Source organism: Chaetodon trifascialis, chromosome 7 (genome assembly GCF_039877785.1).
Source record: "Chaetodon trifascialis isolate fChaTrf1 chromosome 7, fChaTrf1.hap1, whole genome shotgun sequence".
Lineage (NCBI taxonomy): Eukaryota > Metazoa > Chordata > Actinopteri > Chaetodontiformes > Chaetodontidae > Chaetodon > Chaetodon trifascialis.
In genome coordinates this window covers 12,170,037-12,185,603 of record NC_092062.1, presented here as the reverse complement: position 1 = coordinate 12,185,603, position 15,567 = coordinate 12,170,037, and positions in this window count along the sequence as shown.

Below are 15,567 nucleotides of genomic sequence, written 5' to 3'. Positions count from 1 at the left end.
ATCCCCACCCCCTAACCAAGCTTTAGGTGGGCTTGTGGGCGAGCATGAGAGAAATATGGTTTGCTATGTCAGAACCCACAGTGTCTGTGGATACACAGAACCACATATGTGCAAACTTTAGAGCAGGTGTGGGGAACCTCTGGCCTCTGGCCTACATACAGTCCCAAGTCTGTTTGAGCCAACCAACGAGGCATTTCACATATGCAAAAGAAGGGACTCAGAAATATTAAACAATTCTCTTGGCAGCAATGACTTCTTTTCTGTGACATAGGCCAGTGTGCCTACATTAGGTTATGGGGATATATGCAGTGATGACAAGGCTAATCTGGAGCATTATGACAGCTTGAAACATGCTAGTGGATGAGTTGCAAGGACAAATGTGCTTGGATAAAGTTAACACTCTTCAGCAGAGTTTGGATGCCCAAACAGCAGCTTTGACAAGACAAAGTGAGATTTTTCCAAAGTGTCAAAACCTGATGTGGAAACTCAGTACTAGCAAGTGTCTTTGTGATTTGGCCTTCATGGTGGACGTTACCAAAAACCTCTCAGAGATGAACCTCAAGCTCCAGCCAGCTTCTCAGCTCTATGCTGTTAAATGTGAAATCATTGGGGGTGAAATTAAAAAGCTCTGGCAAATGCAACTGGAAAGACGAAACACTGCATTTTCCTACTCTGGAAGAACAAAAGCTGCTATGACATCTGAATATGCTGCAGAGTGTGAAAACTCCTTCAGGCATTTGGTGAGAGGTTTCAGGACATGAAACGGAAACAAAAGGAACTGAACATACTGAACATTTAATGTGGAACCAGCTGATATGCCTGACAACTTACAACATGAAACCATTGAGCTGCAAAGCAACAACGTGCTGAAAGCTACATACAACAACCTCCCTCTGTTCCAGTTCCATAAACTGTATGTACATCCTGAGGATTTTCCTACACTGAGGAGACTTGCACTGAAGTTTGCATCTCTGCTTGTGTCAGACTACTACTGAGAACAGCTCTTTTCAAAACTGACTCTTGCAAAGACTCAATTCAGCTAAAGACTGAATGACTGAAAACCAGCTGTGAGTAGCATCATCATCATCACTACCATCTGACGCCTCGCCAAAGAGAAGCACTTCAAGCCATCACGTTAGAGCTTAGTGTGATACATGTGTTAAATAATTTAGCATGGCCCTTGAAGGAAATTATAAAAATTGAAATGGCCTTTGATAGGAAAAACTCCTGCTTTAGAAGATTCAGGGTGGCTCCAACCAGACCATTTATGATTCCCGAGCCTCCACCAACAGCATGTGTTTGGATATGCTTTTTTTCATTTTTCAGTCAGTATTTTTTATTTTTTTTTCTAGTTTATTCATTTAATGAACCTTATTTCATTGCAGCTCTCAGCCTGACAGAAAAACACAAACAGGCCTGAAATCACATCTATAGATTTGGCGTCCTTATGAGCAGTGTGTACAGAAAATAGACATTAATTCATCACTAATTTATTGATTATTATTGTTCTCCCGCGATGGCGCTCTGGGCTGAATGTTTCCCCTCTATAGAAAGAAATAGTTCACAAGCAAAAGCTTTAAAAAGTGAAGCTTCCTCATTATTTCACTGACATTAATTCTGATACAGGTGAAAGAAATTATATCCTTATGCAGTGCAAAGAACAAAAGCTAGTACTGCTTTGTTTTTTGTTGATATGAAATGTAAACACAGCACTGTCAGAGTCAAAGAGTTTGCACAGATGGCAAAATCCAAAAGCACAAGATTTACATTTAGTATCGCTCTGTGCCAGGCATCTTAACTGTGTCAGAGGCTGAGCTTTGATAGTTTAATCTGGTGTTTCCTGTGTTAAACCAACAAGTCAGGTACTTCTGTGTGCATGTAAATGTAGCCACTGTTAGCATGCTGTTTGCTTTTAGTTACATTTGCATTATTCTTCAAACTGTAGCAACGGCATTCAGAATTTTTAGCAGCTGCCACAGTGGAGCTGGTATTGTTTTCACCTAGCACCTAGCATAGCAAAGGGTGGTCCTGGAGACACTTATTGTAGTGGGAGAAGCAGTTTTGAATACTTTGCCAGGAGTTTGTCTGTCTGTCTGTCTGTCTGTCTGTCTGTCTGTCTGTCTGTCTGTCTGTCTGTCTGTCTGTCTGTCTGTCTGTCAGACAAACATCATAGGTCTGTAGCTAAGATCAAAATGAAGGCAGAGTTTGAAGATGGGTGGTCCAACCCATGAACACTGAGTACTCATGTAATAATGTAGCAATGACAACTGAGTACTCGGGTGGGAATGTCTTTCAAGATATGGCCACCATCACAAATATATAAGACACAAAGCTATTGTCTGACACGTGAAGGCGAGTGCTGATGGCTGCAGTGAGGTCCTGATCCATACATTTGGCTTCTACAATACTGTCAAATGTAGTTCCATTAGCATTACAAAGGCATACATGCACAGAGGTCTCCTCCTGCGGAGCGCCTCATGTAATTCATTGTGCAGTCAGTATCTCATGGCACAATTATTAGCCAGGCTGTGGTCTGATATCATGTAATACAACTTCAAAGCTTCAGAAAGGTAGAGAATAGTGTAGGGCAATCTAGGGCAAGGTTTTAATACAGCTAATCATTACATCACAATGTGAATTTTCAACCTAAAATCTGTAAGCATAATATGCCAAGGACATGTGAAAATCAGATGCAAAAATACAGATGCAAGGGTAAAATAGAAATTTATTAAATGCACAATGAGTGGAGACTCCAGGTACACAGGTAACCCATTGCTGGGAAGTCCTGAGAACAGCAGGTGAGGCACGAGGTACTGAGGTGGAGAGCAGTTCAGAGACACGCTGGAGCCACAGAGCTCAGGTGGTGTGAGTACCTGCGTTGAGGGCACGTTTTGGTGGAGGCACAGGTGAAACATGGTGGTGATGGCTGAGGGCTTGAGGCCGGAGGCAGATGAAGGTTAAGAGGCTGGGCAGCATGATTGGTGCAGGAGAACTCACACTAGGCAGCGGAAACAATCTGGCAACAAGTCTTCAGCAGTCCACAGTCTTTATCCTGTGTTTGATTGTGATGAGTCCCAGCTGTGTTGGAGCCAGCTCCCAGCCACCTGGAGAATCACGCCCAGCCACTGCCAAAAAAGGAAACACAGAAAACACAGCCCCACACCTCTCCACAGCACGCAAGAAAACACGAGAGTTTTCCAAATCACCACACGGTGGCCGCATTTATTCCAATTATAGCTGCTCACCAGTACATACGCTGACACACATTTTCCAACTTTGGCACACATTTGCTGTTACAAGTACCAATGATGCATGTGCATTGAATGTCTCTGTGCAGACTTTTCTGTAGCCTCAAATTAATAGCTTGATACAGCTTTTTGGTGGCTTTTAACTTAATATTGGATTGAACAGCACAGATTAATTGTATATAATTCAAATAATTTGAGCTAAATACAGTTCAACCATTTAATTTCTGCATTAGCAGTTAATACTAATACATATGACACATATGACATATTGAATAGAAATGAAATTTTACTCTTGAGCAGTGGCATTTACTCAGCCAGTACTGTGCCTGTCTGATAGCAGTGATCACAATAACAACTGTGAAATTATGCACATAATTATATAATTATTATTACATAATTATACTTACTATGATAACAGGGAGTGGCTCGGTAGCCAAAGGGTTACCGTGCAAGCTGCATGTTCAGTTCCAGCTGTTGACCTTTGTTGCATGTCATACCTCTCTTTCTGCCCATTTCCTGTCTGCATTCTTCATTGTCACTATCCAATAAGGGCAAAAATGCAGTATGTTTCAGTACCTTTAGATTAGTTTATAATGGCCTGTTTGGCGCATCAAAAAAATCTTTATTGCCCAGTAATCTGTTTTTCTTTACCGTAGCCATTAGAAACTGATATCGACTCTTAATCCTTTATCATGGCTCTCCTTGACAGCAGCCATGCTGCCGGATGCTGGTGAAATACATTTGATGGAGACCTCCAAGCTGCAGTTTGTTGAGTCCACGCTGTCCATGCACACAGCGATCCACAGGAGGAATTCGTCCAACAGCAGCACTTTTCCTGTCTTGCTGAATGTGCTGCCTGGAGAAAGACTCAGGACAGATAGCATAAACAACGAGTCTGTTTGCAAGCAAATAGATACTCACCATCACTCCCACACACACACAACCACAAGCAAACACACTCGCGGTATGTGTCATTCACACAGAATGTTTTTACTTCAGCGTTACCTTCTTGTGTTACTAATGATTCATCATCATCCTGATTGATTATTCCGAGTGACTATTTCATAATTAAAATATTATTATTATATTTTGCAGCTTCTTGATTCAGGATGTTGAATCAGAACATTTGTTTAGTCTGATATATTACTTACCAACAAAATTATTGGAATGATTGGGATTTATTGTAAACTAAACTAAAATATGAACTGATACAATATAGTGTGATACTAGAGGGTGATGTGATAGCTTGGCAAGATTTCAAAGATTCTACCATGCTGCCATTTACAAAACCTCTTGTCTCCTCTTCCCCTCAAAAATTCAATGACACATCTCATAGGATTCATGAGGCTGTAACAAATGTAACACATACCAAACAGGGCCATAGCTTCCACCATGTTTACTGAGGTCATGACTTCAGTATTGCTTTTGGGAATTTGTTTTTTTGGTTAGTATAAAGTGGTCAAGGAGGTTGATTTTACAGAAAATATAACAGTTAAACATCCATCCATCCATCCATCTTCTATCCCGCTTATCCCTTTCCGGGTCACGGGGGGCCAGAGCCTATCTCGGATGTCAATGGGCGGGAGGCGGGGTACACCCTGGACCGTACACATACACACAACCATTCACACTCACACCCACACCTAGGGGCAATTTAGAGTCACCAGTCAACCTAATGAGCATGTTTTTGGTCCGTGGGAGGAAGCCGGAGTGCCCAGAGAGAACCCACGCATGCACGGGAAGAACATGCAAACTTCACACAGAAAGGCCCGACCCGGGAATCGAACCGGCGACCTTCTTGCTGTGAGGCACGCGCACTAACTGCTGCGCCACCGTGCAGCCGATAACATTTAAACAAATTCATATAATGTGCAAAATATTAGAATTTACAGAGTTTTTCAGGTGTCCAGTTAACTATTTCTTTGGGGGAATGGAGAAAGTGGACTGGCAACCACCAGGATACTAAGCTTTCATCAGCTGATGTGAACAAGGGAAAACAGACCTGCTAAAATTGCAGTATTAATAAAACTGTCTCATAAACAAAGGATGACAGTCACGTCTGAATATGAATCAAGGATAGATGTGTCATACGCTGTGCAGATTGTAAATTAGTTTTACGAGAATCATACACTGCACTGACCCCTACACATGTGCAAAGAGAGCTGAGGAGACTACGAGGAGAGCAAAGTTGAAAGAGGTGTTAAAAAGAAATGGGAGTGAGAGGCAGACAGACGGACAGAGAATGTGCACAGGAGGGAAACAGGAAAGTAAAAGAAAGACAGACAGAGGCAGAGCGATAGAAAGTGGAGAAGTGAGAGCAAGCCTGTGAGAGAAGAGGCACCGTCAGAATTTCAAGTTGTTCTTATGGCATTGTTCTCACACCTTGACCTCTACTGTTCCTTCCAGTGCTGTCCACTGCGTCCAGATAATGGACAGAAGTTCCCTCCTGTTGTATTTTCACTGCAGCATTGACAAGAATGTAGGAGGGATATGCTCATAAATGGACATTTTCCTCCCACTTTGACTTGTTGAAAGGAGCATTACACACATCTACCAGCGTACAGAGGACACTCAGCAGACTATTAATAGATTTTTTTCCTCTTTGTGTTTGAGAGGAACTTGCACATATTCAGTGAACCGCTGTCTGAAACAGCCCTTCTCTACCTGAGCTGGCAGGAGCAGATGCTTCATTGTACACGGAGAATCAGTGAAATAAATCTCCTCTGTAAATAGCTCCCAGAGTCTGAGAGACAGATTATTGCTCAGATCAAAAGAGGGCCGTCTTCAGCGTGAAACAGCACCTTGTATATGCTCGTTAGTCTCAGGCAGTTGAGCCGAACATACCTTTTGCTCAGTATAGTTTAGCAGGGTAGACAGAGGCGTTGCATAGGCGATGTACAAACACAGAACATGACTGCAGTTTGATAAAGAAAAGTGACAAACATGCAAGATGTATTTCATGTAAATTTAAGCAATTTCAACTGTTGTTTGGCTGGTAAAGCTCTTAAGCAGCACAGCAGTCTCCGACGGGCTGACAAACATGTCACTACAAGTGTATGATAAATAAAAGCCAATTTCAGAAAAATACAATTAGGTTGTTGGAGGCATCTAACACCTGCTGTGGCTTACTATGGATCACTTTGATTTGAGTAGGTATAAACAAATGAAGTCTTTTCTGAAATAACTGCTGAAGTGATTTTGAGAGATCATTATGGGAGAGAACATGCTTCTGGCAATCCTTTATTACATTTCCCTGCCAGTGCTCACATAGAAAGCTAGCTAGTATAACAAAACACATCAAGCCTGCAGTTTTTGTCACCTGAATGGCAGTAGCTGAGGGACTTTGATGTTTAAACCGTTGAGGCAACACAAATACACACTAATAAGCTAATAAACTGAACCCATCCACCGTTACTGAGTCACATTCTGCAAACGATATTCTGATGAGTCCCTCTCGCTCACTGCACCTATTTTTGTACTAATACATATATGCTGAAGCTCTGAACTAATGACGCTCTGCTCTGTCTGCAACCCCAGAGAAAAGGTAAACAATGGTGTTACCACTGACTTGATAATATAGGCTACAGTATATATGCAAAACAAATAATTTAGCAATTTTTGAAACTACTTTATGGAACTCATCTGACAGTCTAATTAAAACGATGCAGCCAAATGTCTTTTCATTGCTTTAAGGCGCTCATTTACATTGTAGCCACATCATGGATTCCAGTACTGTCTGTGTCTGTAGCCCAACTGGAGAAGCCAAACACTGGATGACTTTGGCAGGTAACCACCCTTCTTTTGCAGCTCACTGTACGTGCTGCTTCAGGGTGTAGTAGATTGAGATTTAACAACACTCCAATCGTTGCAGATTTACAGGAGCAAACACAAAAACATCATGGAAGAATAAAGCTTGGATTATTAGTAGAGGAGTCATTAAGGGCATTTAATCAGGCTCAGCATATGTACATGGAAATGTGGCAGAGAGTTGGGGGGGCGGTTTGCCACAGACCTAATGATGACTGCTGAGTGAGCGCTTGTTGAGGATAATTGGAGTGAAGTGGACACAGAAGCGTTGTGACCTGGGTTTCATCTCCTGTATCATCTACATGAGAAGCTGCAACAGAACAGATCACACACAACTCACTAATGTGAATTTCTGCTGAACTCTTATGTGTGTGAAGTCTGACTACATAGCATGTTGTCAGGGCAAGTTGTTTTCAGGTCATAAGATGAACAATTGTCATTATTACCCTGCAGTAATTACAGGTGTTTCATTAAATGTGAAAAAGGAACAGGGTGTCACAGTCAGTGTGATGCGAGGATGAGTCTAAACATGAGGCTTTTTCTAAAGGTGAATCACACATTTCTCTGGTCATTATTAACTGAATGAAAGTAACATTTATTATGACCTTTATGACCTCTTTCAAAAAACTTCTCCCATATTGAAGCTATTTCAGTATTTACACAATATGTGAAAGCAACAGATGATATTTTTGGTGTTTCTAGATGCTTTGTCCTGTACAGACAACTCAGAGGGATAGCCGATGAACTCTAGGCCAAACTGTACCTGGCAGATTTAACCGCCAGCATGTTAGCTAGCTGGGAACATGCTAGCACTATCAATCACATTTTGCTCTCCGAGCTTCTAAATATTTTCCCTGTTCTGTGCCTTTTACTCGCCTCTGGTATTTTGTTCTCAGGATTGCACATCATTTTATTCAACAAAAAGTTTTATGTAAAAAAAAATGAAAATAAAAATTCTCCCATGCTACCAAGCTGGCTAATTGTTTGCTAACAGTCAGTTAGCTGTCACTAAGCGAGCTTATTAGCCCAGTTGTTGCCCATAGGACAGTTCACACAGTTTATTCAAACAATGAATTTGTACCACCTGTCTCATCTTTTCTAGAGCAGTTTTTACTCTGACAGAGGAGGGTAAAATAAAGGTGGATTGTGCAACACAACTAGCTAATGAGCCACGATACCTCCCTCCATTTTTCACTCTGGCTGAGCAAACAGAGCTCAAAGGTCAACGCTGTCAAAAAATGAAAATGAAAATATTTGCCGTTTTCAGTGCGAGTGTGACCAGGCCTACAGCTAGAGAAGATGTGCAATGTTTCAGCACAGAAAAGAGAGTTCTTTAACATTCAGCTAAAACTTTTTTAAAAAAGAGTGCCAGGTTCATAAATAATTTTCTAAGGCTTTATAGATCCATTGATAAGAACAAATTGTGGGTTGCCAGTTTTTAAAATTCTATCCTTCCTATTTGGGAAAAATGATACTTAATGTTAATCGTAATGGTAATTCAGTGAGAAATGCTTAATTTGATTCTCTGCAGCGTTTTTCAAAACGACAAGTACTCAAACTGTTCAGTCACCCAAATGGATTTTTTTTTTTTAAATCCAAACCAAATGTTCTTAGTAGTAACTTATAACTCATCTAATAAAGCTTTACTAAATGCTTATTAGCCATTAATAAAGTCAGCAATTTACAAACCCATTTTTCAATGGTTCCTTTCTCTGAGTTGGAATTCCAAAATACCGTATTCATATTAATCTTTAGCAGTTAAATTACTCCCACCTCCAGTAAAGACACTGCTCAGTCGGTGCACTGCCTCTAACTGTTGCCTGTTTATGATGGCCCTTATACATTCGACCCACCAAGACAAGCCCTGCTGGCAGGGAGTCAGGCCCTGACCTGTGGAAACATGTGACTACTGGTGCATAGCACCATCTGTGTGACAGCACCATTCATGACAGGCCGACTCCATCTTCCAATAAGGAGCAATCAGCCCCTATCTCAATCCTGCCCGACTGTCTGTGGAGTCTCATCATTGTGTCAATGGACTGTGCTGCTCCCACATGATTACAGGTGTGACCTTAGCAATCTCTGGCAAAGTATGAGGCAGTTATCGACATTCCTCCTCCAAAACATAATTGCATGATTCAGCAATGTCCTCAAGAGCAAATGCAGCAAGCTGTGTGGGAATGAATATTTTTGTGGTCCCCTTGTTGTGAGCATGATGGGCTCACAGCAGGGTTGGTGTCATCGCTGAACTAAAGCATTTGATTAAACCCAGAATACGTCCAATTTGCCATTAACTTCTCGTACTTAAAGCATTTGAAATATTGACTTGCAAACAACATCGGGGCATCTGAGAATCAAATTATTCTAGCTGAGTGGTGGAGATGAGAAACATTGTGAAATATAACATATTTCACACATGCACAAAAGCATAAGTTATGAGGATGTGATGAAATCCTGTGAAACCTATCATATCATCACAGGCCAGCATTTTCAAGCACAGGCATGAAAATGCCATCAGGTCAATATCCTTCAAGTGTTGAAGGCACCATCTTATGACTGATGTTGTTGACATTTGAACATATTTTCTCTTGCAATGGGACTCATTAGTAATACGATTCAAGAAATGTTGTGTGCTGCACCCACAATGTAGGCACAACTTTATATTTTCCAGAATTCTCAAATGTCTCAACACACTAACAAGCCCAGACCTTGTATAAACAAAGCCCAAGGAATATTAAGTCAATGCCTGGTCATTGTGTGCTGACCTAACACCTCTACACTCAAAACAAAGGCTATCAAACTTGGCATTGCTAAAGGCAGTGCATTCAGAGAAAGATTTTATGCTGCAAAACTCAAATATTTATGACTATTAAATAACATTGGGATTATTTTTGTATATATACAGTTCGTGACTTAATGAGAATCACATCCTGCCAATGTCCGTGACCCATTCATGGAAGTCAACTTTGTGGGTATGAGTTTAAGGGCATGTGCACTGCAACCTTTCACATGTAAATTACAGCCCAGCTGTACATAGTTGCAAGAACTTTTAAGAAAAGTTAAAAAAGGAGGTCTGCCAAATGGCACAAGGTCTTAATTATTCACTAAGCTCCTGTGCACTGTGTTATAGCATGACAATGTTCTGATGACAGTAAGCTGCTATAGCATTAAGAGCAACAACGCCAGCTGACCAAAGAAAAGCAAACTTGTTTAAAGACATTGTTAACCCAGAGCCATGAGATTACAGGCAACAGCTCCTTTATAGGACAATATGCTAAAATATTCCTGTGGCATAGGGTGAGTGAAAGGTAGGGAACAACCCCAGTGCTGCTGGTGTCTTGCAGTGATCAAAGCATTACACAGACAGGGAGCAGCACTCCCCAGTGGGCCAAGTAAATTCACCATTACTGGTTGTGCATATGCAATCAGTCCAAGCTAGTCTCACTCAGAGCCTTTTATCAAGCATTCATGGGACAAATGTCCCTGCACCAGGCCCAGGCTGATTTGGATGAATGTCCCGTACAGCAGAGGAAAGCATTATAATAATAAAGCAATAGGAGCCATTGCTCCACTATAGTGAAAGGAAATTAGCTGGTGCTCAAAAAACATGTTAGTGATTACATTTGAGATTTTACCAAGCTAGTCACAGGCTGCAGTGGGATCAAACTCAAACAGTGGTGTCACTCAGAGTGACAGTATTTTCTGGATGGTAACTGAGGTGGCCACTAAGATTTGGATAGCCCTTGTTGCTACTGACGACCAGACAACTGAGGATTAGCTTTGGAGAATAACAGTAATGGACAGGCTCAACTGAATTTTTAATAACTGAATTTAAAATTACAATTAAATGTGAGAATGATGAACAATGGGAAAATCACCAATCATGAAGCCAATAAAAGTGAGTGGAATGAAACAAGCTTCAAGCACAGAAATTCATATGAACCACAGTCAGGGCACGTTTTTAGAGAAGCAGCTGCAGGTGACAGAATGTGTGTGATGGCAGCTGAGGCTGAACTCTGGATGAATTTGACCATTTCTGCAGATTTTTGTTATTCATTGTTCTCACTGAGAGAAAAGTATGCTATTTGCCTCTATGTGTTGTAAGAGCAGGTTACAGAGCAGAGCTTTGCAGAATGGTTTCCAGAAGAAAAGAAAGCTGAAGGGAGTTTCAGTGTAAATGACCATTAGCCAATGATGAGTAGTCTACTGCACAAAGATCGCCACTTAAAAATAAGCAACACGTGGGAGTTATCTGTCATCAGATGTGAGTGATGATACAGATAAAGCTCATCTTACTTTTCCAGGGCAGCGTGTATGCATCTCCACACAGGAAATCACCATTAGAGCATGTGGAATGTGCTTTCTGAGTGATGGACCAGATAAGGAAGTGAGAGGATTGACTGAGAATGCAGTGTGACTATTTCCAGCTCTGAGCCATCAATAGAGCATGCCAATCTTCTCAGCTGTGGCCATGCTTGTTTATGGGAATTACACTTAATTATCAATCAAAGTTACTGTGGTAACAATTTGTCATATGTAAAGTATCACACAGTAAAAATCTGTGCTCAGCAATGGCTGAATCTCAAATACTGCAGCCTACTTAAGGTATGTGTACTTAACTAGAATTTTTTTTTTATACCCACTACATTTCAGAGGAAAATATTATACTTTTTAACTTCACTGCATTTACTTCACTGTTTTAGTTTGTAGTTACTTTTTACTTGTTAGGTTTTTGTATACAAACATATGAAAAGCTTGTAAATATGACACTGCCCAGTAGTACTATTCAAGTACAGCTAAAACAATTAGTTGATTGGTCATTTCCTGGAAAAATTGCCAACTTTTTTGATAATTGTTCAAATAATTTTTTGTGCAGAGACATGTTGTGATTGAAGCTCCTCAAATGTGAAGACTTGCTGCTTTTGTGTTTGATGAATTTATTTCTAATAATTTTGAGGTTTGTACAGTTTATTGTGATGCCATTTTCTCATTATCTTCAGTTTTACAACCAAACAATCAATTATTTAAGAAAATAATTATCTGATTAATCCATAATGAGAATAATTGGTCGCAGTCCCATAGAAAATAGGCGAACGTGAGCTCCATCTCAGCCAACTACAACAGTTATCAGTAACAGAGGACTTTCATTTTTAACACTTGCATGCATTTTCCTGATTATACTTACATATTTTTACATTTGCAGTGTGGTAATCATACTTTTACTTCAGTAAATACAGTAAATAATTGAATGAATACTTCCTCCACCACTAGTGCTCACCATGAAGGAAGCAAAATGAAGGTAGAAATATTTGAAATAAAAGGAACAGGGAGGTGTCAGGGTTATTGATCTGAAGGGGAAAAGAGACAGCAACACATAATTACAAGTCATGGACTGCACTTCCGTACCTTGGCCTTTCTGTTGCAGCCTGCTCTTCTTGAAATTGTGCTCACCCCTGAGTTCATGTTCTTATTTGCCCGTCCCAGCTTGTATTGCAGTGTCCCCGGTGGTGTAGTACTACACAGTGCCAAAACCAATCTGAAATGAAGAAGAGAGTAACCAAACAGAGGCATGCTTCACCTGAGTTACCCTTTGTTTGTAGTGCAAGCTAAGTGACTTCTCGAGGAGGAGCTGGGTGTCATATTTAAGGAACATCAGCCCAGTTTTGTTTTGATTTATTAATAGTATTTGTTTGTCAGTGCCGTAGCAGTGATTCAGGAGATTTTACGGTGACATTGTACGCCGTGAATTGCTGACACAAAATGCCAGATGGAGAGCAACACAGAGTGCTGACATTCACTCTACAGAGAGCAGCCTGAATATGCAGGTTGGGAGCACAGTAACCCAGATTTGCTGTTGTGTGGAACACACACACACACACACACACACACACACACACACACACACACACACACACACACACACACACACACACACACACACACAGACACGCACACATGTTAGGTTTTCATCACTTTTGGGGACATTACATAAACTTACATTCATTTCCTGTAGACTAGCCCTAACCATAGCCACTACTTGCCTAACACTAATCCTTACCCCAACCTTCACTCTAAAATTTAATGATTTACATTTGGGGACCTGCATTTTGTTAAAGCGAGTCCCCAAAATCTGACTGTGTAAACAGATTTTATGTCCCCACAATGTGATTAATACCTGGACACACACACACACACACACACACACACACACACACACACACACACACACACACACACACATACAGCACTTCCATCTAAGTGTCATTACTAGTTAGACCTGGATTCTAACCTTTTATATTATGCAAAAATTGAATGAAATATTTAAAAAAGAAAGCGGAGGTTAATGTGCTCGACTCTGAGTGTTTATTGAATAGGGCAGAGAGGCACAACTTCTGCTCTTTTCACTTGGCCCCGCTTCTGTTGAGAGAGGCTTTCCAATTTGTCCAGATGTTAAGGTGGTAGAGCAGAGAGCACACAAATTTCACAACACGCCCTCATGAAATCCACATTCATGAAGAATGACACACAAAGTACGTCCCATGATGCCACTTGTTGCCTCTGCTGCAACAATCTGAAAGGCTACTTCTTTTCAAAAGGTACTCAAAGTGAACAAAACCTGCGTTGTAAAGATCATGCAAGGTACAAGTAAATAAATAAATAAAGGTTCAGGCACAAAGATACAGTAGGCGAACCTATAATAAGATGGAGGAAGGGTTTGAGATCTTCCTGGAGTTGACTGGTAGAAAGTCAGAAGGTAAAATGCTTCATCTCAAAATCAGACAGAGATGCAATAACAGAATAACACAGCAATTCTCCAGAGATGATAGAGAGACAGGCGACGGCGAGCTAAGGGAGCAGAGAGAGATGCTCTAAATTTAACAGTCAAATAATGTCGCAGAGCTTAGTTTAAACCTGCTGTGTACCTTCTGAACGTGCTGTGCATGCAGATAGATAGATAGATAGATAGATAGATAGATAGATAGATAGATAGATAGATAGATAGATAGATAGATAGATAGATAGATTTTTAATTGTACTACTTTGTACCCACAACAGAACAGAATGAAATGAAATACCTGTTACTTATAGAAGTCTGTAAGACTGCAGCTGTGATATCGAACAAATGCAAACTAATGCCACCTTTTCTTAATAATTTGCTCTTTCAAAGGTCAAAGTCAGTGTGCAACAGTGATCTTTTGTGGTAAAAATGCAGAACAAATTATCTCAGTGCCAAAATTTAAATTGGTTGGTGGCTTACTGAAGCTTCAGGGTGCCGCACAGGCCTTTACTACACAAAGTAAAAGGTGTGGGCAGAGGGGATAATCACTCTGCCCACAGCTAACATTTTGTAAAAACAGACATCCGAAACAAAACACAGACAAGGACAGGGCCTAATAAAAACAACAGCAACAACAACAGCAAAAACATTGCTATGCTTTAATTTCCCTCCAATGCTCGAACCTATGATGGATTACTGCTGTTTATAGATGTGACCACAATGAAAATGACAGTAATCAAGCGCAGATTACTGGTCATTTGTGCTTTTTGTTTGCAATTGAAGGGAAACCTCAAATTACTGTGATAGTCCTCTTTCTGAATGATTATTTTCACACTGTTCTGACTTCCTCTGCAGCATTTGATATAATAGTGTGGAAAACACTATTCTGACTGGATATTGCCTTGGGTGTGGGTGCTCTTTAGAAAAGCATAGCATGCAGGGTGAGAGCGATGACTTCTAATGGTGTTGTGTGATGCTATTCAGCAGACTCAGTCTTATCGGCAGTCAAAAACAAGACGGCCTCACCTGACTCAAGAACCCTTGTGGTGCTCTTGCGGTGCCTTTAAACTGTAATGAATGGCAGGGCTGATAATCAGTGTTCTTCTGTCAAAATTCACCTGGAACAAGTGCTTCAAATTTCCTTTTAAAAAGTAATATCTTTCCCAGGGGCATGTTGCCCTCCGAGGCCTTCGGCATTTAGGTGGATATGCTTTCTACTTTGGGTTTTTACTTGTGTCCCTGAGAGTCTCTGCACAAAACTGTTGGGAAGAGTTTGACTTTGCTGAATGAACCTTGTTCTGCATGAAAGATTCATGAAGAGAAAGTACAAAAAGACCACAGAAGTTTGCGACTGAAAAAGAAAAGAAAAAACACTTACACACACGCCCTCAAAACCACTCTGAAGTTTCATCATCTGTCTTGGATTTTTTATTTTTATTTTTTTTAACTTTTTCCTCCATCCAATAAAACTTAAATGAACAGAGTGATAAGTGATAGTAAGGGACAAGAATCAAAAGGGGAAGGGAGTAATATTTCCTGACTATGTTGGATAACTGTTGATATACTGCAGTCATTAGTGTGACTTGTAATGCAAAGCAGAGCTCATCAGTGCTTTTTTCCCCCAGCCAAAAAACCTCTGCTCTGTCCAATATACCTGGACTGATAGGAACAGTGGATCTCTATTATCCTGAGTATCTATTTCCCTGAGGAGCTATTACAGTCGTTAGCCTTATC